A 23990-nucleotide genomic window follows, 5' to 3' on the forward strand; every position below is an offset into this window, starting at 1 on the left:
TGTGTGAGAGAGAGCGCGATGGAGAGAGAAAGAGGGGAAGGGAACATGAGAATGAGGAGAGGGAAGGAGCATACCTGGCTCTCCTTCCTCTCCTCGTGTGTGTGTGTGTGTGTGTGTGTGTGTGTGTGTGTGTGTGTGTGTAAAAGAAAAAGAGAGAGAGAGAGAGAGAGAGAGAGAGTGAGGGAGAGCGTTACCTGTTCTTTGCTTGAGGGCGCCGAAAAACTCAGATCTGAGATCTGAGTTTTTGGGCGCGCTCGGTTATTTTTTTACCCCAGCTGGCGTCGCTATGAGCGTCGCTATGAGCGTCGCTATGAGCGTCGCAAATTTCTTTGTAAATTTGCGACGCTCATAGCGACGCGTATAGCGACGCTCATAGCGACGCCGGGAATTTTTTTTTTTGAGCGTCGCTGTGTGAGCGTCGCTAATGTGAAGAGCCTCTTGTAGTGTAACGCTCTTTTGGTGGTGTCGTCGGCAAGTTGTAAATGAATATGTAGATCCATTCCTCCTAACCATGTAGCTTCCGTTTGTATGGATGCTATCGGAGCATTCTCAATAGCAACGTCTTGTTGTGCTTTCCTTTGGAAGTTTGCTTGTTCTTTGCGTTTTAATATTCTGAGTTTGGATTCCTGTTGTGCTTGTTCCCGAATGTCCTGTGCTTGACGTCTGCATTGAGCTGCTGCATGGAGTGTTGCGAGTTCTTCAGGTGTCAGTGGAAGAAGATATTTCTTTAATCTACCTCCACTCATCCAATTAGCCATCTCCGCTCCTGCTAATGTGCAAGCTTGATGGCACCACTTTGCGATATATATCATGTATTACAAAAGGCCCCATTCCTCGCTTTTTGAGTTTTTTGGAGTGTTGTTTGAGGGTATACATGAGAGCATAATCCCCTTTTTGGAACTCCTTTTTAATTATGTGTTGATCATGAAAAGATTTCATTTTTTTTCTATAAGCATATATCCCAGCTACCGCTATAAGTCTAGTTTCATCTAATTGTTCTAGGGTGTCTAGTCTCTCCGATAGCTCACGGCCCGTCCATCCTAATTGTGTTTCCACTCTTAGGGATTTGATTAGGAATTCCAATGGTAGGATCGCAATAATCCCGAATACCTTGTCGTTTTATCAGTAGAGAAGTGTCTCCCTGACTATCCTGAGTGTGCTTGATCTAGGATAACGTGATATTCTCTTTCTACAGTAGACAGCCGTAGTTGTTTGTCCTTTCCCTGCCTATACAGTTGGTTGGTAATGAACAGATAGTGTTTGTCCTCTTCTTCAACAATTCTCATTCTTTCTTTGCCCCATTCTGTTGGAAAGGTTTGGTTTTTTAGTACTCAACGACGTGAGCACTCCATTTAGGTGCTTGTACTACGCGAAACATGGTGGCATGTTTCACTAGGGGTTTCATTATACAACTATAACAGGATTTTACATAAGTATGGCACTGTGTTCCATGTTTGGCTAGTAGACGCCCAGTCTGTATAGCCGTTGGCCTGTTTGTGTTTCACGAGTGTGAAATCTTGTAATTTGTATATGAGCTTGTTTGAGGTAGTAGGTGGTATCTTTGGGCTGTACACATAGTCTCAGTATCCCATCCTTAACGTGTTTGTACTACCGTCCTGCTAAAAGCTGGAGATTTCTTGTTTGATGGATAATTGATGGATGTGTTTTTATTTGTAATGAGCCAATTGTGAGTAGAGAAATGGCCTCTTCGCTCCATCGCGGCACCATTTCGATGTTAAACAAATATGAATCAGGAAGGAAATCATCGACACCCTCAGCTGCTTCCCCATGAAATAGTCGTGAAAGATGATCTGCTCTTTGGTGTGTGGTCCCCTTTCTTACTACCACCGTTAATTCAAACTCAAACAGTAGTATAAACTAGCGAACAATTCTTCCAGTGTTGCAAGGTTTGTTTACTAGATAAGGTAGTGCTTGATGATCCACGAAGAAGACGAAGTTGTTTGCTAGAAGGTAGTGTCTAAATTTTTTGACAGCATAGATCATTCCTGGGGCTTCTCTTTCTGTAGTGGTATAATTTCTCTCTGCGTTGTTTAGTTTCCGACTAGAGTAGCAAATGGGAAAATCCATTTTCTTCTCTCCTGGCTGGGCTAATATGCACCCGATGGCATAGGCTGATGCATCCACATGGACATGAAAGATTTTGCTCCAATAAGTGGCTTGCAAAACTGGAGCTGAAATTAACTACTACTTCAATTTTTGGAAAGCATGCTCACATTTCTCCGTCCATTCAAACTTAGTTATGAGGGCGTACAATGGCTTAGCTATTACAACATACATATATATGAAACGCCTGTAGTATCCGCAATGGCCCATAAATGCTTGCACTTCCTTTATCTTCATAGGTCTTGGTAGTGCAACAATTATTTGTAGCTTTTCTTGATCACTTGAAATTCTGTTTTTGGACACAATGTGGCCCAAAATTTTACCTTGGCTTACCATAAAGACACATTTTTCTGGGTTTAAGCAAATACAATTATATGTTCTGCATTTTTCAAAGACTTTTTCCAGATGAGTGATGTGGTCACTTCGTCGATGATAGTGAACACAAAGATCATCCATGTAGATCTCCAGAAATTGTCTGAGATATTCTTTGAATTCCTGGATCATTAGTCTTTGAAATGTAGCAGGGGCATTGGTCAATCCAAAAGGCATTACCCTAGAAGAAAATACACCCCACTTTGTCGCAAAAGCTGTCTTATGCTGAGCTTCTGCTTTGATCGTCAATTGGTTGTAGCCTGAGAACCCATCCAAGAAACTATAAGCCTCTTTCCGTGCTACCCTCTCAATAACATGATCAGTTAGTGGCAGTGGATAGTCATCCCTGATGGTGTCTGCATTTACCTGTTTGAGGATTACACAAACATGCAGTTTTCCATTCTTTTTGGGTACCACCACAAACGGGGACACCCAATTGGTGTGCTCAATCTCGTAGATAAACTCAACGTATTTCAGTTTGTCTATCTCCTCCTTAATTTTCTTGGCAAAAGTTTCATTGTACGTATAAGGACGTTGTCTGTGTGCTCTGGCATCATTCTTAAGGGGAATCGTGTGCTGACAGATCTCAGGATCTATTCCCTTTATATCTTTGTATGACCATGCAGAGACATCTTTATATCAACTGAGTATATCAACTAAAAGTTACTCTTCCTTTTTAGTAAGGTCCGTGGAAATGTATGCTGGCTTAGGATCCTCGCCTGGTTCTGCTAAGTTGATGCTTTTGGTGTTTTCAGGCCCATCATATGAAATTCTTGGTTCTTTGGGATCTCGTTTGGGTGCTCCACGATTTTCCTATCCTGACTGGTATACTTCTTATAGTGGGAAGGTGCATCAAATTTATCATCATTTGATTCCTCATTAGTTTCCATTTTTGTTGTCCAAACTTCCCTCAAGAATCGCTTCAATTCATTGTATTTGACTTTGTGCTCCATTTTGGACAACTTAATTGATTTTTCGGTATTTTTCTCTTTTTTTTTATTGTTGTATGTTTGATTTTTTTGATTTGGTTTTGGTGGACTCAGGTTTCATGTATTTATTTGATATCCTATCCTTGAGGCAGTCAGTTGCTTCTACTAATCTTAGGTACTACATTTTGTCATTTAATAGAGGTACTGAGTCCTCGTTGTGCTTGTTTTTGCGTTTATCTCGATACCTGCATTGTCTTCGAGGGTTTTGGTTTGGGAAATCATAGTAGATCACCCGTCGATCCTTTCATTTGATGCTCTGACTTGGAGCTACTAGACAGATCGTCGTCCGCGTTATCCTCTACCATATTATACATCGAGTCTTGGAAATCTTCTTCTTTTGTTTGGTGAAGGTCTCTTACAGAGATTTTGTCCACTATGCATTGGCACTCGACCACACCCCGTCCTTGTCAGGAACTTTTTGCTCTGTCTTCGATCGCAGCTAGGCTGTCACCCATCATCTGGAATGGAATGATATCATACTCTTCCTCATCATAGAATTTGGTGACGGTCACCTCGTTTACACAAACATCAAGAGTAGCTAATATTTATTGCCATCCAAAAGGTTTGAACATATCTTCTGGAAAAGGCTCTGGTATGTATGCCTTGTCTTGTGCAGTCCTATCAAGAATGCCGTTTTTCTTTTTTAGACTTCCACATTCCGAAGCTTCTCCTCTCCACTGGTGAGCTTTGTTTTGTAGCCAAGCCGGTATTCCTCCTTCCTGATCAGTTGTGGAATGCAAGTCTTGTCCTGGGGTTATTTCTACGTCTCTATAGCTATGATCTGTGACACTAATTTTCGTAGTGACATCGTTGTTCCTGAGATAAATATAGTCGTAGCCCCAATCTTGCACCATTTTGAGCTGACACATAAATGGTTTGCCCAGTATGATGTTGAAAGTGCTGCTCTCATCAAAATTCATAATAGTGAATGTGTGTTCATATGCAATTCCACAAGAGGTTACTACAATCTGCTCCAAGATGCCTATGGGTCTTTCCAGATACCCATCTACCAATTGAAGTTTCATTCTTGTCTTTCTGAGAGCAGGTTTTCCCATTTTTTCCACATGGCTTTGGTATCTATGGCTATTAAAACCCTGCTATCCAAGATTGCTATTGACTTAATCTTTTTGTACTCCACCGGTAGGGTAGTATTTCCTTCTTCACTTTCACAATAATCCCCTACCTTGTTTACTGGTACTGGCTCATGTTTAGTTTGTTCGAGGGTTGTGTCTTTAATGTGTTTCAAGAAGCCTTGGGTGAAGGGATTACGAGCCCTATTTTTTCCAATTTTTTCTCAACCTCGTCCGAAAGATGCGGTCTAATATGCAGTAACTTTGACAGAGTCAGTGTACAATGTATAGGGGATGACATCAGCTCGTGAAGAGTTTTAGTATCCATCATCTTAGGATTGGCTTTCCATTGAGGTGGGACTTTCCTTACCTCCTATCGAGTTTCAGGATTACCAATAAATGAAGGTAAAGTCTTCAACGTCTGCCATACTGTCTTCCGATATTGCTGTACTTGCATCGCCATACAATGATCTGATGTCATTTGGGTAGATCTCATGCTCCAGGTGGATTTCTGGGATAGGAGATGACACAAGTGTGGCACTTCCATATTTTCTATTCCTTATCCGTTCCCATAGCTCTTGAGGCCATTGTTCTTCTACCTTCGGAATTGGTAGTGGTACTTGAGAATACGTTCCATCTGCTGTATTGGCTACCATCCTCGTATCCAATGGTTTTCTTTCTACAAGATTTGGTAGGTTATTATTTTCAATTCACCGCCCCTCTAACTCATGAATATTTTCTTGGATTAGTACCTCGGTTTTTGGAGCCGTAGGAACTGATAGTTCTATAAGCGCTTGAGCGGCTTGGATGAGCTCCTTACACATCTTTAGCCTCTCTTTCTCATAGCCTCGATGAGGGTACGTTAACCACCTATCCTCTTGAGTTTTGTTAGGCTTTAGCCTTGTCTTGTAAGATTTCAGAATTGCATCCAAAGGTTCGAACACCTTGTCTACCAAGACTGACCCTCCTAATGGTAGATCCGATGGTTTTTTAATCTCGTTGTTGCCCTTAAGGTCTCTTTCCCTTTGAAGTTGTTCCTCTGTTTTTAGTAATTTGGTTTCCAAGGCTGTTTTTTCCTTTTCCCTTTTGGCTTCCATCTTGTTTCGTTTTGCCTTTTAGGATTTCCTAGGGGTTCGGACAGACAAGTTTTCTACTTTGGTTTGGCTGGCTGGGATGTTCCTTGTTGCCTCATGTGCTTGAGCTCTAGTGATCGTGTTTATTGAATGTTCGGTTCTTTTTCCGATCCACTTGAGCTTGGTACAATCCCCATTTTGTTCATGGTTGCTTTTCCTTTGTTTTTGGGGTTTTTTGGACAGTGTGAAATGAGATGGTTGATCGTGCATCCATCACAAAATCCAAAAAGTTTCACCCGTTCTCCTTTGTTTATACAAACTCTAGCCCAGTGGTCACCACCACATTCATAGCATGGTCCTAATGTGGTGCAGAAGCTTGTGGAGCGCGCATCGGTTGTTTTGTTCTAGGAGGGTAGTCCCTAGGTTTGTAGCCCTGATTTTCCATGAACATGAGCATATTCTCATCGACCAAATAATGGTTTTTAGTTGGCTGTGCTATGTATGAGGGCTCGGGAATTTCTTCCAGAATTATCCATGGGTTATGTCTCTTTGGAGCATCTGCATTCCCATCAAATCCCCTCTCATAAGTATTCTGTGAATCTTCTCAATATGAGGCTACTTGGACCATACTCTGATGGTTCTATGAGTTGAGAAATCCTTACCATAGCCCTATTTTCATGGGGTAAGGAAGGTTGATGTCCCAACACATGTTGATATTTTTCCTGCCCCAAGATTGTGTTATTTATCCCCACTTGGTACCTTCGAGGGGGCGGAAGTTGTTGCCCCCCATGTGGTCCATATTGTCTCTCTCTAACATAGTTCCGAATATAGAAACATTCATGAGTTTCATGGTTTGTCCATTTTTGTTTTATAGCACACCATTTCAATATTCATTGTGCGTTTACTCTTGGCCTTTGTTGAAGGTTTCACCACTGGGTTGTATGATCTCCTCCCCAAGTATCGCATTTTTGGGTGGGCGGTTGCCGTATGTTTGGGTTTGTCCTGTTTCCTTGGTTTATCCTCATGATCACTTCCTCGATCATTCGATCAACATCCGCCACACTTGGATTTTGCCCTCCCAATTTTTTCATGGACTCACTAGTGGTTGAAGAGGGTCTATTCGTCCTCTGGTCTGTGTCTTCAGCCACCTCCCCATATGCCTTCCAGTTATCTACAAGATACAACACCTCTTTTGTGACTTGCTCAAAAGTTACACATGCCTTGAAGTGCAAGTCCTTTTTTAGCGTGTCATTTCGTAATCCTTCTATGAAAAGGAATGATAGTCTTTCATCCTAAGGTAGTTCTCAAGAAGGGCATCTTTCTATGTACCACTTGAAACGAACCGATGCTTCCTTCACTTTGTCTTTTTCCTTTTGCCTAAATGCATAGATCTGGGAGACAGTGTTATGCTTGATCCTCCTTTTTGAGAATTCCTCTACGAATTCTTGGAGAAGTTGCTCAATACTTGGAATTCCAAGCTCTTTAATGGTTGGAACCAAGTCAAGACAGTACCTTCTAATGTCAACCCAAATCCTTCATATTGAGTTTGGAAATCAGCTACCTATTCCACTCTCAACACTTGTAAGAAGATTGAAACATGGGCATACGGATCTCCAGATCCATTATACTTTTTGGGTACGCATTTTGCCACCTGAGATGGTCGCATATGTCCGGCCTCTGCAACCATTCTAACAACTTCTGGTCCTCCTGGTGTGGCTTCTCTAGGTTCATAATCTCCTCTTGATAGTAGCAGTGCTATCCTATCCGCTATACGTTCATCAAGTCGATCTCGTGTAATAGTCGGAGGGATTCCAATGGTGTAACTGATGGCAGGAACAATAATGCCCCTATGTGTGTTCATGGGATCCCTAGACGCCGTCGATCCTAAAGGTTTGTGTTTGTGGGACTCGTTCATGTCCATAAGAATACTCCACCCTGGTTCTCAAGGGGCTCACGTTTACAGTCTTAGGTTGAGTGTGAGTAGTCGTGGTTTTTACCTCTTTTGGATTTACATAGTATTGGTGGAGTGGTCCTCCATATCTTTCTTACTCCTTTTGATCCATTGGAGAGTACTTTTGGACATACTTGTCCATTATGACCACCTGAATACTTCTGCCCTCCATGTACGTGTAAACATACAAGTTTTTTTGGTCTATCAATTCTTTGATGTGCGGCTCGTCACATCTGTAATAGAGTGTTTGTTCTCCATTATTGAACTTATAAAGCCCCACATATGTGTTGTCTGTGTTAACGTGCTCTATCTCAGTAGTACGTCGAAGTACCGTGTTTTGTTTCTCCATTTTGGGTGGTGCATCGGTCAGTTCACTATCTACCTTGTCCTTGGTGCCGGTGATTCCCCATTTATCCACAATAAAAGGGTTATGAACCACTAGGTACATTACTTCCTCTTGGTCGAAATATCTATCCCCATCATAATCAACATCTACAAGGTCTCTAAACTCGCTTGGCTTATTTTCCAAGTTAACACAGTAGCGGTCCATTCCATCCTTATCGATTTTGGCCTTAAGCTTGAAACTTCAAATACAAACATTTTACATCAGATGTAGGCTGAGAAGGACCTGCACCCATCGAAGTTGTTCCCTTAGGGTTTGACTTGTTAGAATCTTTAGTCATGTTGTTGTATGATCTCTCAGATGAAGTGTCAGAGAAACTATCCTCTAAAATCGGTTCCAAAGGTGGTAGTGATCTCTGAATCACACTTTGCTCCGTCAAGTGATTACTCCCTTGATCAAAGATGATGGGGTTCCTATTCTCATAGAATCTTCCTGATCGAAAATTCATGAAGAATTGGTATTACAAAATCCAAACCGAGTTACCTCATTAAATAGTTTGAATCTCTCGTTTGATCTTGCTTGCTGGGTAGTATCTTCTAGTACCTGCAACCTCTCAAGAATTTGCTTGATAGCTGTGAGCTTACATCCGTTCTTGTTAGTTCTTGCTTTTATTTGACAAAACTTAGCACACAATTCCCTACACAAACTCAATAATTTGGATCCAATTTTGATTTTGAAAGAAGCACCAGGTTGCTATGGACTAGCTCTTTGTATGGTAAGTTTCTATCTCTGTTCTAACTCACAGGTACATAAATCGCGATCCATGTTGAGAAGCCAATTCAAATTTTGTTGCTATCATCAGATGTAACATGATTAAGAGGTTTTATGTAACATTTAATGGCCTAAAAACTTGTGTGTAGCGGAAATTAGCATGAACATAGTGGGAATTTCATTAGAATAGATTCCTACTGAGAATTACAAGAGTGCTTGGGTGGAGAGAGCAACAAAAAGCATAACACCTAGTTAGATAGCATGAAAAATACTTTCAAAAGAGAGAGAAATTAAGCTATTGACAACATTTGAGGACCGGATTTGCATGGAGCCGGTCCCCCCTCCAAAAGGCTTTGTATTATGGTTTCTCCCATCAAGAGAGCCATTGTACAATACAATTCTTTGTGTTCCTTCAAGACTAGCTAGTGCAATGAAGATGAAAGCTTCATGCACTAAGCAAAACACTTAGCAAACACAACATCAATTATCCTCGATCTTTGACCCAAGACCTCAGACACCTTCGAAGATGGTGAGAGCTATTAGGGTATGAGAGTAGATTGAGAGGAAGAAGGAGTATCTTACGAGAAAGATGTACATCTCCTCACATAATCACTCATATTAGCATAGCTTGGCTTAGTAATTAGCATGGTAGAGGAGATCAGCATGCATTGAAGCTTGGCTCTTGGTTGGATTTGCATCCACATGCCAAGAGTGTGTCGATGTAGGCTTCTATCTCACAAGCTTGGAGTAGGTGATGAGCTCTCCATTAAAGCTTGGGAAGAGATAGTCTTCTTTAATTCACACATGAGATTGTGTGAGTGTGTGTGTGATAATGCCTTGCAAAAATCAGCCCCCTCTCTCCCTTGGGCGAGCCCTCTTGCTATTGGCTCTTCCTCTACCGTCATTGGACCTCCCTAGGCCTAGCCAATGGTAATTAAGCAGTATAAGTGATAGCCTTCTGACTGTCCCCCTTTCCCCTTTTGTGAGAGCTTTCGGTAAATTAATAATTCAACTAAACTCTCATTGGACCCCTTTGCCTCCTGGCCAATAGGAATCAGGCAATTGGGCTGCTGAATGCTCATTGGACCCCTTGGGAGACTGTCCAATAGTCTTCTAGAGGACTTAATTCTCATTGGTTCTTTAATAAGTGTTACAGCTTGTGGGCATCTGGGCTAGGGAGCTGACATGTGACCCTCATTCCCTTTGTGTAAATGGAGCTTGTGTGTATGTGTGTGTGTGTGTGGCTTTCTCTCTCATCCCCTACATGCAAGTCTCACCCCCTCCCAAGTAGAGATTGCAAAGACTTTTTTGTACACACACAAAGCATCCAGTTCCCTTAAGGTTGACCTTTGGACACAACCTTTGAATTTTGGAACCTTAGCATTTTGGAAGTCTTAATGGGCTGAACCTTAGGGTCTTTTTAGCCCATTGTTTCACATGGCTCTTTTGCAGATGGCCCCCCCTTTGGATCCCTATTTTCCCTCCTTTGGATCCCTAATGTGGCCGGTCTGCTAGCTTAACCAATATTCTAGCTTTTTCTCCCCTGGCACTTCCCCATATTAAATGATCAATTTAACATGAGAAAATCATTTAGGATAATTAGATATTGATTATTATTACATTACCTCTCTCTTGAAATCATAGTCGTCCTCGACTATGGTGTAGACAAGATAAAGCATATTCATGAGTCCTTTTCTTAGCGGGTAGAGGATCCCTATGTTACCCTACGACATCATTTCACAATGGATGACTAGTCCATTTGGAGCTTGAGAGCCTGAGGCTACCGCAAGCCTGTCTGCACATTAGTCCTATCAATCTGCCATAGTAGAGTGACAAGCTCTACTTGGTGTTTGGGAGACGTCATCTCCGCAAACTTGATCTAAGCATGCATACTACTTCATTTTTGTGCACAATAAAGAAAAAGAGAGTCTTATAAGAAAAAAAAACTTTGTTCATTTTTAACATTTTGTACATTTGCTTACATTGTAAGCATTGACAAGGTTTAGGTTATCCTTTAATTGTATGCCTTGCATCCATCTAGCATCTTCAAAAGGATAATTCTTAAACTTAATAAGATATCGTCGGATAGTATTACCGACTCTTAGTACCTTGTCTTCATGTCGGAGAATGGACTCGAGCTGCAGCACCTCCTCTTGGTCCTTGATCTCCGATGGGTCTTCAATAGTTGGTTCTTGAGGTGGCTCTCCTTTGTAAGGCTTTAATAGGCTCACATGGAAAGCATTGTGTATGATCCAATGATTGGGCAACTTGAGTTGATAGGCCATCTCATTGATTGGCCTAAGAATCTGGAAGGGACCATAGTACCTTTTTGCTAGTTTAGCATAGTACTTTTGGTGTCCCGTAGGATTCTTGCCCGTCGTGTGCCTTAATTGAGCCTTGGGAAACTTTAATAAGACCCAATCATTTTCTTTAAAGGCTTGGGCTCTTCTGTGCTTGTCAGCAGCAGCCTTTTTCCTTTGCTATGAGATAGAGATAGCATCCTTAATCTTTTGAAAATATTCTTGTAGGTCTCATCTATACTCATCTACAGAGCGAAGATCTTCCCATGTACCTTAAGTAGCAAGCGAGTTTTTTATGTCCCCTCAATTACCTCAAAAGGTGCTTTTCCCGTGGAAGTATGTACAGTGTTATTGTAAGCATACTCCACTAAGGGTAAGTACTTCTCCCATTGGGATCTTTGATCTACTTCCGTTACATAGGCTTTTAGTAGATCGAGAATGGTTAGGTTAGCTATTTCACTTTGGCCATCCGTTTGTGGATGATAGGTCAAAGAGAAGTTTAGCCTTGTCCCTAAATTCTCAAAGAGACCCTTCCAAAAATTACTGGTCATTCTAGGATCTCTATCTGACACTATGGACATTGGCAAGCCATGGTGCTTGAAAATTTGTGAAATGAAGAGGGTTGCCATTTGATGGGCTTTGATAGTATTTTTGACAGGTATAAAATGAGCTTGTTTACTGAACCTGTATACTATCGTCCATATTCCCATATTCCCATGGATAGACTTAGGCAATCCAAAGATAAAATCCATGGATATGCTCTCCCACGGTGAATTAGGGATTGGCAAAGGTTGAAGAAATCCAAGTTGCTTCCCTCTATCAAATTTTGTCTTTTCGCATACCACACATTTAGAAACATACTCTTGTATGTTCACTTTCATGGTAGGCCAATAGAAATATGTTTTAATTCCCTTTAAGGTAGATTGAATCCCTCTATGCCCCACATAATGAGGAGCATGAGATTCATACATTACTTTCTCACATAGTGAGTTAGTAACGCATAGTCTATTGCCATAGAGAAGATAACCATCTTGTAAAGTAAATGGTTCTTCTTTCTTCCCTAATGCAAGGGCTGAAATCACATCTCTAAAATCAGGATCAATAGTATACTCATCTATCATTGAAGATAGATCATTGTGAGTTGCTATGGAAACCGCATTCACTCTTGGCCGTTGTGAGAGTGCATCAGCTACTTGATTATGCTTGCCAGCAATGTGAGCAATATGAAAATGAAATTGCGAAAGGAAATTTGCCCACCTCATTTGCTTGTCGGAGAGCTTGGTCTGTGTCATGAAGTACTTAAGACTTTGGTGATCCGTTCGCACAATAAAAGGAGTCCCCAATAAATAGTGCTTCCATGAGTCTAAGGCATGTAGAACTGCAAGGATTTCCTTTTCATATATGCCTAGAGCTTGCTCAACAGGGTCGAGCCTTCGACTCTCATAGCCTATGGCGTGCCCTTCTTGGAGCAAAACAGCTCCAAGGAAATCACCACAAGCATCACATTGGACCTCAAATGGTTTTGAGAGATCTGGTAGTGTAAGCACAGGTTGAGAGATAATATTTTCTTTAAGCTTTTCGAAAGCATTGTTCTCCTTAGCAGACCATGTATACCTAACGCTTTTCTTTGTTAGGTCATGTAATGGTCCTGCAATTTGCGAGAACTTTTTTATGAAGCATCTATAGTATGCACACATACCTATAAAGCTTCTTAGTTCATGAAGATTTCTTGGTTTAGACCATCCTTTTATTACCTCTAACTTTGATGGATCCATTTGGATGCCATCTTGAGAGATAATGTGACCTAAATACTGAATCTCTTGCAATAAAAATTCACTTTTCTTTCGATTAACATAAAGTTTATTCTCTCTTAAAACTTGAAATATTACCTGGAGGTGATGGTTGTGTTCATCTAATGAATTAGAGTAGATGATAATATCATCAAAGAACACTCTAGTGAAGGTTGGATGAGGCCAGGACAGCTTCTCCATCAAGCGGTTGAATGTGGCTGGTGCATTGGTCAAGCCAAAAGGCATGACAATGTATTCGTAAAGACCAAATGTGGTGCGAAATGTGGTCTTTACAATGCCTTGATCAACTATACTTATTTGATGATAGCCACTTTTTACTTCAACCCTACTGAAGTAGGTCAATCCTTGTAGCTTATCAAATAGGTCTTCTACCCGTGGAACGGGAAACCTATTTTTGATAGTGATCCTATTTAGTGCTCTATAGTCGACACACATACAATATGTTGCATCTTTATTTTACACTTATAGCACAAGTGAGAAAAATGGAGATGACCTAGGCCTAACCATGCCCTTCTCAACTAACTCATGCACTTGCCGCTGAGGCGGTCTGGGGCGGGCAACAAGAAGAGCGGCCTCTAAACACCCTTCGAGGCTCCCTGCTGCTCAATTGGGGCTGAGGCAAGCACAATCAGAGACAACAACAACCCACAGCCAGAAACCAAACAAGAAAAGGGGCACCACCTAGTTGTAGATGCGAACTAGGACGCACGTGATATCTCCTTGTACTCAAACGCACAAAGAGAGGGGAATGCAAGATAGCCACACACACCAAACACAAACATTCACCACGCCAGAGAGAGGTAAAGATCACAAATCAACTTGAGCAACTCAGTCTTAGCCTTAAAGACTGGATGCACACAAAGCTTGATGAGAAATAGAGGGACAACACAAAACTTGACCTTGTTGCCAATACACAAATTGTCTTAGGGTCACAGGAGCCCTCTCACCGAGCACCCTCTTACAATTGACCTTTTAGGCAAACAATTCAACAAGCCCTCAAACCACCAAGCATGAAATGACACAACAAACTTCAAGGACAATATACCTTCAACCACCTGATGAGCCAACTTACAAGTCAATTTGGAGAGAAGAGTCGTAGTTGCAGCATACAATTGCACCCAAAACTATAAATCTTATTTATGCACAAGAGTAGGCTACAAGTGTGATGAAGAGTATGGCATCACTCCACTCCTCTAGATGGCATAACTAACTTCAAGCTTCTCCATGCACCTATGTGTAGTGATGGAATAGAGCGCTCACAATGCACACACTCTACACAACTAGGCTTGAAGAGTGGTGTGTTATGTGTTGAGAATGGTGTGGTGTAGTGTGATCATGTGATGATTTACAAGGGAGAGAAGGGCTCTATTTATAGGTTTTAGAAGCCCCGATTAGGATTAGACCTAATCAAGTTTATTTGAAGAAATAAAAAATTATGCATATTTTATTTTTTAAATGAGGGTGGGTCTCTCTTATCCTTTGAGTCACATGGATGTGGGCTCAAGGGAAGAGAATTATTGAGGACGAAAGGAGAGAGGGATTGAGTGAATAATTTGGGAGTGCCTACTCTAGTAGAGGGTGCATTTTACAATAAGGTTAGTGGTTAGTAGTTAGTAATTATCACCACAAAATATTTACAAAATCATTCACCAAATGGTGAGATATATGATGAGAAAAGTTAGAGAGGGGATGAGCTTGTAAAGAGAGGTTGAAGCTTTGGAGAAGTTTACATTCACCTCTTTACAGCACCGGAAGAAGAAGCGGTCAGCATGGCGAAGTAGTGCGTGTCGATGAAGCTATGTTATCTTCAAACCTTGGAAAATTGATGATAAAATCCTTCATTTGCAGAGGTTAACCTTGGATTTTTGCTGATTTTTTGAAGTTCTTTACAAAGCTGAAGAGAGTATGGTAATATGAACATATATGTAGAGAGAAAGGGGAGCTCCTAGGGGTGTAGAATTGGAGGATGAAGGCTATGGAGGTGTGAGAGAAGTGGCAATGGTGAAGAGGGTGAATTAGGACATGGGAGTTGCAAGTTTGGGAGTGGGAAGGAGAGGGAGGAGTGTGTAAGAGTGAGTAGGTGTGTGGAAGGGTGAGAGAAATAAGAAGATTTTTTGGGTGTATTAGGTGGCAGTTTTGAAGTCAGCCATAAATTTCATGTAAAATCTCCCTTGACTTCAAAATTTTTGAAAAAATTATAAAAAAGTACTTCAACTCACAAGCTATGTTTTGTCTTTTATAAGTATCCTCAAATTCAGATCATAAGAAGGTGCCAAAATCTGTCCCGGCAGCACCTAATAAATCTTGAAGTGGGCCACTATTTGATTCTTTTTTCTTTGTAGTCTTCCAAGTGAGCCCCCCATACATCAACCATGACCTAATACTGCCAAGGAGCTTGCACACATGTATGGTATAGGATAATTATCAAATATAATATATACTTGTGGGGTAAGAAGATAGGCTAGCTAGTCATGAAAAATGGACACGTGGGATGCATGGTGGAAAAAAATATATAAAATAAAAGGAGGAAAATCATGAGGGAAGGGACCCTAAGTTATTCTCTCCTTTGAGTAATTCATGGAATTTATTTAAAGATAAAATCTATGTACTTGTGAATATTTAACTGGGAGGGATAGAAAAAAATATGAAAGAGCCAATAAGGTTATTGGTGAATTTTTACAATGAAGTCACATAAAGGTTTTTCAAGGCTTGTGTGAGTTGAGCTTAAGGGATAGAATGACAGTAAAATATGTATAAGAAATGACACGCGATGGAAGCTAGCATACTTAGGCCTGATAACGCACACCTAGGAATATATATTTATATAAATCCAAAAAATTTGAAAAAAAAACCATTTATACTAAGGTCGTTTATTTGATAGAAAATATTTACATATAAAGAGGACCATAATATTATAAATTTATTTTTTTGTCTCCTAGCCCAATGACTCGCTTAACGATTTAATAAAAAAATGTGATAAAAACCCTAAACACACGCACACTATTTACAATGAAAAAGCGAGCCTAGTCATTGTGCTAAGGTGTTTTTGTGGGGTGAAGTGGCTTCTTAAAATTATTTTATGAGAGCCGAAAAACGGCTATCACCGCATAATCTCCTCTTGTTGAGCTTGAGAAACTCTATAAGGAGGTTTGTTAGGCGGTGAACTTCCTGGAAGAAGTTCAATTGCATGGTCATCATTACCTCGCTTAGGAGGCAGATCACAAGGGATGTCGTCAATAAAAACATCTTGAAACCCCTTGAGAAAATTGGATAACTCTAATTCCTTTTGGTTTCTTTTATTTTCTTTTGCTAAAGCATTAGGTTCATTTTGAGAATCTTTAACAAAAATCATGTACACAGAAATAGAGCTCTTTATTGACTTGTTGAAAGCTGGTGTATGTACAATGGGGATAGTGTTACCTATTTCCTTAGCATCTATATACATGTCTTTTTCCCTGAACTTAAAGGAGATTCTCCTTTCAGGAAATTTAGCATTGGCGCCAGGCGATCAAACCATGGTGCCCCTAGGATTACATCCTCATGCTTTAGAGGAGAGATAAAGAAGTCCTCTTTGTCCACATAGCTTTGAACATGAAGCCTCAATTTCCCGATTAAGGGAGTGACTGAAGCTTCTTTCTCCTTGAAAGCACTGTCTGCGGGTAGGACATCTCCCATCTCATAGGCTTGTATGCCTAGCTTGGTGGCCAACTCTATAGATATAAAATTGTGAGTAGAACCAGGGTCAAAGAGAATAAAAGCATCATGTTCTCTTACCTTTCCCCAAGCATGGCATAGAGGAGATCCTTTGTGGTGAGTTTGGTGAGTCTCCTCCTATTGGATTTCAACCAAGGAAGCTCTAGGAGGATATTGGCGGTTGTTCTTTTGGGCACAAATGCAGTACGCATGCCCTTGTTCGCCGCACTTGAAACACCGGGTATCCTTGTGATAACTCTCAAGCTCTTCAGGAGAGAGTTTGTTTTTACCTTTGTAAACTCCCTTCTCTTTAGCTTTGTTGGATATGCCCTTAGGAGACTTTTGGACATTGTCCTTCCCCTTAGGCTCGTTGGAACCCTTGTTTTCTGTGGGCTTATTATTTCTTTTAGCCCCCGTTTGGAAATTGATTCGAGAGGCCACCATAGTATGGTGTATTACTGCCGATATGGTACGTGGACTTTGGGAGTTGACATACTCCTCCATTTCTTCGGTTAAGCCCACACAAAATTGTTGCTTTTGCTCTCCAAAATCCAATTTTTTGAAGATAGTGGCTTTGAGTTGTAGGTCCCAAAACTTGTCTACATATTTGTGGATGGATTCATAGGGAGAGAGCTTGAATATTCGCCATTCGGTGAGTACATTGTCTTTGGCATCGGTGGCCAAAAACTGCTTCATAATGGAAGCTCTTAAAGCTTTCCATGTTCGTGGAGCTTCACCGTTGGCTCGTAGGCTAGACCACCATTCCCTACCGGACTTTTGAAAGTGCATAGCTACATGGCATAGCTTAGAGGACTCCGTGAAGCCCTCATCTCCAAACGCCGCATCAAACTGTTGGATAAAGACCAAGACTTTGTCCGTAGCACCAAAGATGCCATCATAGGTAAAGAAAGAGATGCTCTTCCCTCCCTCTTTGAACTTCTTTAGCTTGGATGACCTCTTCCATGCAGCATAGTATTTCCTATGGTCTCTTCTTTTTGATGGTTCAAAGGTTGCACCATCACTTTCTTCAGAAAGTGAAGAATTTGAAGAAGGTGGAGAAGAGGGTGACCTCTTTCTCGCCTTTTTCTTGTCTTGATCTTCATTGTCTTCACCATCACTTTCATAAGAGGAAGAGGATGAAGAAGATGAAGAAGAGGGTGTCCTCTTTCTCGCCTTTTTCTTCTCTTGCTTTTTATCATCTCTCTTTGAATTATGGTGTGGAGAAGAGTGCGATGGTCTTCTCCGCTTTGGTGGTGATGGAGAGCGTTTAGCCCGCCGTCTTCATGGAGCCATCTCCACCGAGGTGACGGGAGACTCACTTCTTTCTCGTTCCTTTGGTGGAGGCTCTTGAGTTCTCCTTTGGGAAGGAGATGCATCATCAAGAAGTAAATTCTTGAGCCCTTCGTATGGATTCTCTTCTTCTTCCCGAATCGCAGAGAGACCTCTTTTGGGAGTCTCACAAGGATGCTTCCTAGGTGTTCTCTTGTCATGGTGATGAGCTTGGAGAATCTCGTGAGCATGGAGCTGCCGTTGCAGTTCACTTTGGAGAGATGGATTGCCCATGGCTTGTTGAAGCCTAGAAACAAGATAGTTAACAAGCATTGGAGCATCATTAGTTGCTTGTCATTAGCAAAATCAAAGTTATCAACATTAATTTCACTCCCTTTACTATTGTCAACCATCCTAACAACTTTTAGGTGTAAACTTTTTAGGTGTACTTTGGCAGTTCAAGCCCTAGTTGCTACTCCTCTTTACCCCTTTAGAAAAAGCACTCAAGCTACTGTACCCGTGGCTCGAATGCCATTAATTGCAAGGAATAGAAGACAGGGTCTTTCAACACCAAAACGGCACCGGCTCCTGTCAAGCTTCTAATAGCTCAATAGTGGTTAAGCCGTAGGCAAGCCCCGTAGGACTCCACTATTAAGACCATAGCTCTTGACGGTGATGCCCCATTAACTGTACAAAGGCAGGCGCACTACAAGGCTGAAAAATCCCTATTCTACTTACTCACAGGCAATTAATAATACCAACCATTTATAGCTAGCTTGAGGACCTCCCTTCTTGAGCAAGAAAAGAGAAACCTTGTGCTCTGATACCAATGTAACTTTTAATGGCCTAAAAACTTGTGTGTAGCGGAAATTAGCATGAACATAGTGGGCATTTCATTAGAATAGATTCCTAATGAGAATTACAAGAGTGCTTGGGTGGAGAGAGCAACAAAAGGCATAACAGCTAGTTAGATAGCATGAACAATACTTTCAAAAGAGAGAGAAATTAAGCTATTGACAACAGTTGAGGATCGGATTTGCATGGAGCCGGTCCCCCTCCAAAAGGCTTTGTATTATGGTTTCTCCCATCAAGAGAGACATTGTACAATAAAATTCTTTGTGTTCCTTCAAAACTAGCTAGTGCAATGAAGATGAAAGCTTCATGCACTAAGAAAAACACTTAGCAAACACAACATCAATTATCCCTGGTCTCAGACCCAAGACCTCACACACCTTCGAAGATGGTGAGAGCTAGCAAGGTATGAGAGTAGATTGAGAGGAAGGAGTATCTTACGAGAAAGATGTACATCTCCTCACATAATCAATCATATTAGCATAGCTCATGAGCTGAAAAAAACTCGACATTTTTTTGGAATATCAATTCCATCTTTAACCTTGTCCTTGCACAACATTTCACAACCTAAACTGTGTGAAAAAACGGGTCCTGTTTTTGGCTTTTTTCAACTTTTTGCAGCTATACCACTCTAGAATTCATGTTTGTGAGGTCTATAATGCTAGAGAACTATCTTTAGTAGTCCTCAACATGTCCTGATGCTTCTAGGGAGAAATAAATGTTAAAGTTGTAAGTTATGACCAAATTACAAAAATTGTCAAATCCTGTTTTTTAGCCAATTTTAGCTCTTCTATGATTTTTTTGGTGGCTTTCATGATATCCAAATACAGTTTTGATTTTCTATGTCGCATATTGTAACATAAAGCTATTATTCCTTGAGTTTTGGGGCACCTAATACCCTATTTTTCATAGTAGACAACGATGGTTGATTTTTTCAATTATAGAAGAAAATGAAACATTTTATTATATCAAGTATAGCTTTTTCAATATTGTTAGTTTCTTGTGACAACTACATGCATTTTGTAGGTAGTAACCATATCTAGTCATAAGGATCAAATTTGGCTAGATATTGAATAGTTTCTATGGGATTCTACAACTCATAATGTTGAACCCAGTTTTTTCATGTTTGCTGTATTTAGCACTTCATCTTTGTCCCCAAGATTCCCCTTGGTAAGAGATGTATTATTCTTTTGACATGCTCCATGGCTCCTTATGAACCTAAAGGACAATATGGAACTAAGAAACCATGCATATATTATTTGTATTGAGCGTGGCTATAGAAACTTTGATGATAGGTTTGCAGAATGGTAAAAATTCAACTTTTTTTAACCTATTTCTTTTGGCAAAACAAAAAATAGTGAGTGAGAAGCAAACATATGTTTTGATCACCAACCCATTGAAGTTAACTAGGTAATTTATCTCAAGTCCTACAAAAATCCCTAATCTTATTTATATGCAACAAAACGTAAGAAATGACTGTTTTGATGAAAATGTAATGGTCCATCAACTTTGGAGGCTTGGTGTGACCAAAAGATAAGAAATTTTACAAGTTTCTTATTTTTTCCATGTATAGTAGGCCTTGAACTATAACCTCATGAAAGGATTTTACAAAATGAGTGGATCTACTATGGTTTTGGAGGTTTTTTTCAAAACCCTGAAAGGACACTTTTATGTCGTGTTAGGTTACCAACCTAGTGTTAAAGCTTTTTAGGACAGACAAAAGTCAGTTTTAGGGTTTATTTTAGTGGTTTCCCCCTTGATTTAATTTTTTCTTCCTTTTGTCCTCTTTTTGAATTTTTTTGAAAAGGGTCCTTTGGGAGAAAGTGTTTCAATTGTTATCACTTCCCTGCTTGCCTTTTATCAGCTCAAAATTCCAAACAGGCACATGGATCGTGATTCATGTTTGGCAAGATGGATTGACACTTTGTGAGCTAATTACACAAGGTATGATGATGCTATTCCCCAAGTTTTTTTGGATTTGATCAGTTTTTTCCAAGTGAGAAGCAAGATTTTGTGTCTGTTTTACGATTGTTTGCAAACAACTCCTTTTTTGGTATTTTGACTAGCTTTTTTCACTTTTTGTCTATGGCTCCTTTTGAAAAAGTTGTTCACTTAGTAATCACGGATCAAATCTTACTGTCAGATGTCTATCTGGAAATGGATCGCGATCCATGTTGGGAACCATCTGTACATGAAATTTGGTTCCCTTGATTTCTTGCTTCTAGTTGATCCCAATTCTCATCCTTTTTTGAATTTGGAAAAGTAAAAGTTCAGTTTTTCGTTGTTTTGCCCTTTTTACAAGATTTTGCTTTGCTTACCCCAATCTTTTGATTTTTTTGATCTTTTAGCACTCTATTTATGACCAAACTCAAGGTTTTGATGCCTGAGAACCTATTCTAAGCAAGGGAAATAGTTTGAGCACATTTTTCCTAAAAGGTACATGGATCGCGATCCATGTTGGACAGGCAATTTGAAAGTTTTTAGCACAGTCTTTTTCAGGCAATGTTTTTATTCCCTTCTTGAACGTTTTGCTAGGTTTGGTCCAGTTTTGAAGCTCTGACCATCACTTCTTCAACTTTTCAGAGTATGGTCTTCAACACCAAAATAAGGTTTTTGACAGTTTTTCCCTCGATCCTTTTGGCCCCAAATGATGGTGTAATTTGTTTCCTAACCTACTCCTATAAACTGAAATGAATCTGCAAACATAACTGAACTTAACAGTACAAGAATAACAACAAAGTGTATGGTGGAACAGCCCTTTCCAAGCATGTGAAAAATCAAAGAACTAAATACTATCTCGTACTTCACTCACATCTTTATTTGCTCTTAAGGAATATCACTGGCTAGTCATGGACTCCTGTCTCTATCAAGCACCAAACCTACGTCTAGTTTCTTCACTGTCTGTGTGTAAGCGGAACAAGTATCAAAACCTTGAAGGGAGTTTTTTTATATAAATACACTGAGTCACTCACTTCCTAATGATCGGTTTCCTCGGCAGTGGCACCAATGTTAGCGGGTCGATGCGATGAACGTTTGCAGCAGAGCTCTTTTGTACTAACATAATGTCAATATGCGAGAAAGCGACTGGGGATGGAGCACCGTGTCGTGCCGCTCCGCTCCCATGACAAGAAAATGAAAAAAGGAATGTCAATCAAGAGGATTTGAATCCTACATGATTAATCAACAGTTATAAGGGCTTGCTAACAAGCCAATTTTAAACTGAAAGTATGCCAGATGTGGCTCAAAGGGCCAAAAGATGCCTTGGTAATGCTAAACATTGAGTATTCTTGAAGTGGTTATAGCTGGGATTTTATTAATCAGAGTTCAAGTACTCCATGTGCTGTACCAGCCTATCTTTACGGCTCATCAATCCGAGCTACGGATAAGAAGTTATGACAGTTTTAAGTTGAGATGGTAGCAAATCCGTACCGGATTAGGCAACTGCAGCTATGGGGACAAGAATGAAATGAATGCATTGGGCTGAAGTGCTCACTTTGTAGAGCGCGTTGGTCTTTTCAGATCGGTGATTGGATTTACGGTTGACAAATTATTGACCGTTTAAGATTTACCGGGGGCCAGGTCCGCACTAGACCGGTCCACTCGGTTGGAGTGCCATCTCAAAGTTTTTGTCTTTTGTATGGGTTTTGGAATTCAAATATTGTGGGGAAAGGCCAACACTGATGCGGCTTGCTGTAGAAAACTGAGTTGTTTGTTAGAGCCTTGGCCGATATGCATGCAAAATGCGGTGCTTGGCAATGTTGCTAATGGAAGTTGTCGTGCTCGGCAATGCGGTGCCTGGCAATGCTTTGCCAATATGAGTGCTTAATGTGGTGTCCCTTAAGGCCGTCCGTCCAAGGAGTTAAGACAAAGATCGCCCACCCAAAACAATAGGGTTTTTTTTTATTGAGTGTGAAGCTAATGGGGAATAGGGGAGCTAGGTTGTGGCGGCAACAAGAAAGAAGCTGCGCAAGAAGAAAGGGAGTTGCACAGGCCAGGGGAAGTGTCAGATGAGGTCGCCATAGAGATGAGAAAGTCTCAGAAGCACCTCGCGCACAATTTCGGGACTAGTCCTGGCGGAATCCGCGCTGTTTGATTTTGGCATGCCACGTCATCAAGAGGTCAATCCTATTAGCGATATCGCTAATGGGATGGCCTCGAATATAAGGTTTTTCCGCCATGCAAAGAAGATCATGTGGTTATTTTGGTCTTCTCCTCATTTTTTCATTGAGCTATCTCTCCCCGCAAGAAGAGGCAAAGTGCTAAGCTCTCACAAGAGGAAGATCTTAAGCTCTGATAATCCTCCTTAACCCGAGAAGCCAAATCTAGTAAGCTCTCATTAAAAGCTCTTAATCCCTCTAAGTTGAACCACTTACACTAATTAATCCAAGCCTAATTGAAGGTACTCAAAGGCCTCTTGAGCTCTAATCCTCAATCATAAGCCAAATCTCTTAAGCTGTCAAGAGCGTAGTCAAGCCTTATCTCTCGAAGCCATGAGCCATGATCTCTAAATCGAGCACCGATAATCTTAATCCCAGATCTCATCAGCATCTGAAGGACAACCTCTCTAAGCCAACTCTGGCGGATTCATTTTAGCCTTTGTAATCTTAAGCTTAATCCAAGCTTGTTTGATCTGTTGAAGCCATAATCCTGCACACTCATAAGCCATCAAAACTTTAACCCGAATTATCAAAATCTCTCTAAAGCAAGCCAATCTTAACCAATCTATTAATCGCAATTCTCTAAGCCAATTCCCCAAACCAGGCCAAAGCTTCTAATCCACCATTAACCATTCGAATTGAGAAGCAGAAGCCATATGAGACGGCCGTTGGAAGAAGAAACTCCTGATCCTTAACGGGAAGAAGCAGAAGGCCATACAAAATAGGTCATTGATAATTTTCTTGTTAGCACCTGGATTAATAAGCCAAGTTACATCTTGTAAGGAACATTAAGCCTTCATTAACAATCAATTAATGATGATTATTGTTGATTAATAGGAATTAAGAGAACCATTTGTTTTGAGCTCTGTCTTGTTAATTGTTCCTACCGCACATCTTTTCCCCGCACCTCTCATAGCCAGGGGCCCGGTGCCTTCCCGGCTCACCTTTTGCTCAATTATCCCCCGACATTCTTGGTGAACCCGACGTGAAACAAGCCGGGGTGGGAGGTCAGGATGGAAATTCCAACAGAATTGAATCAGTTTATTGAAGATTACAACCTGAATAGATTTGATAAAAATCTAGCAACAACAGATCTGCCAAAAATGTTGGGCTTAGTTCAGAGATGCTTGCAAGAAGTAAAAGCTATGAAGATGAAAGAGTAGATTGATGATGCAGTGGAGATGGCACTTGATGCCGTGCATGAGCAGTATGGAA

The sequence above is a fragment of the Adiantum capillus-veneris genome, chromosome 9, assembly GCF_014529385.1.
Source record: "Adiantum capillus-veneris isolate H3 chromosome 9, ASM1452938v2, whole genome shotgun sequence".
NCBI lineage: Eukaryota > Viridiplantae > Streptophyta > Polypodiopsida > Polypodiales > Pteridaceae > Adiantum > Adiantum capillus-veneris.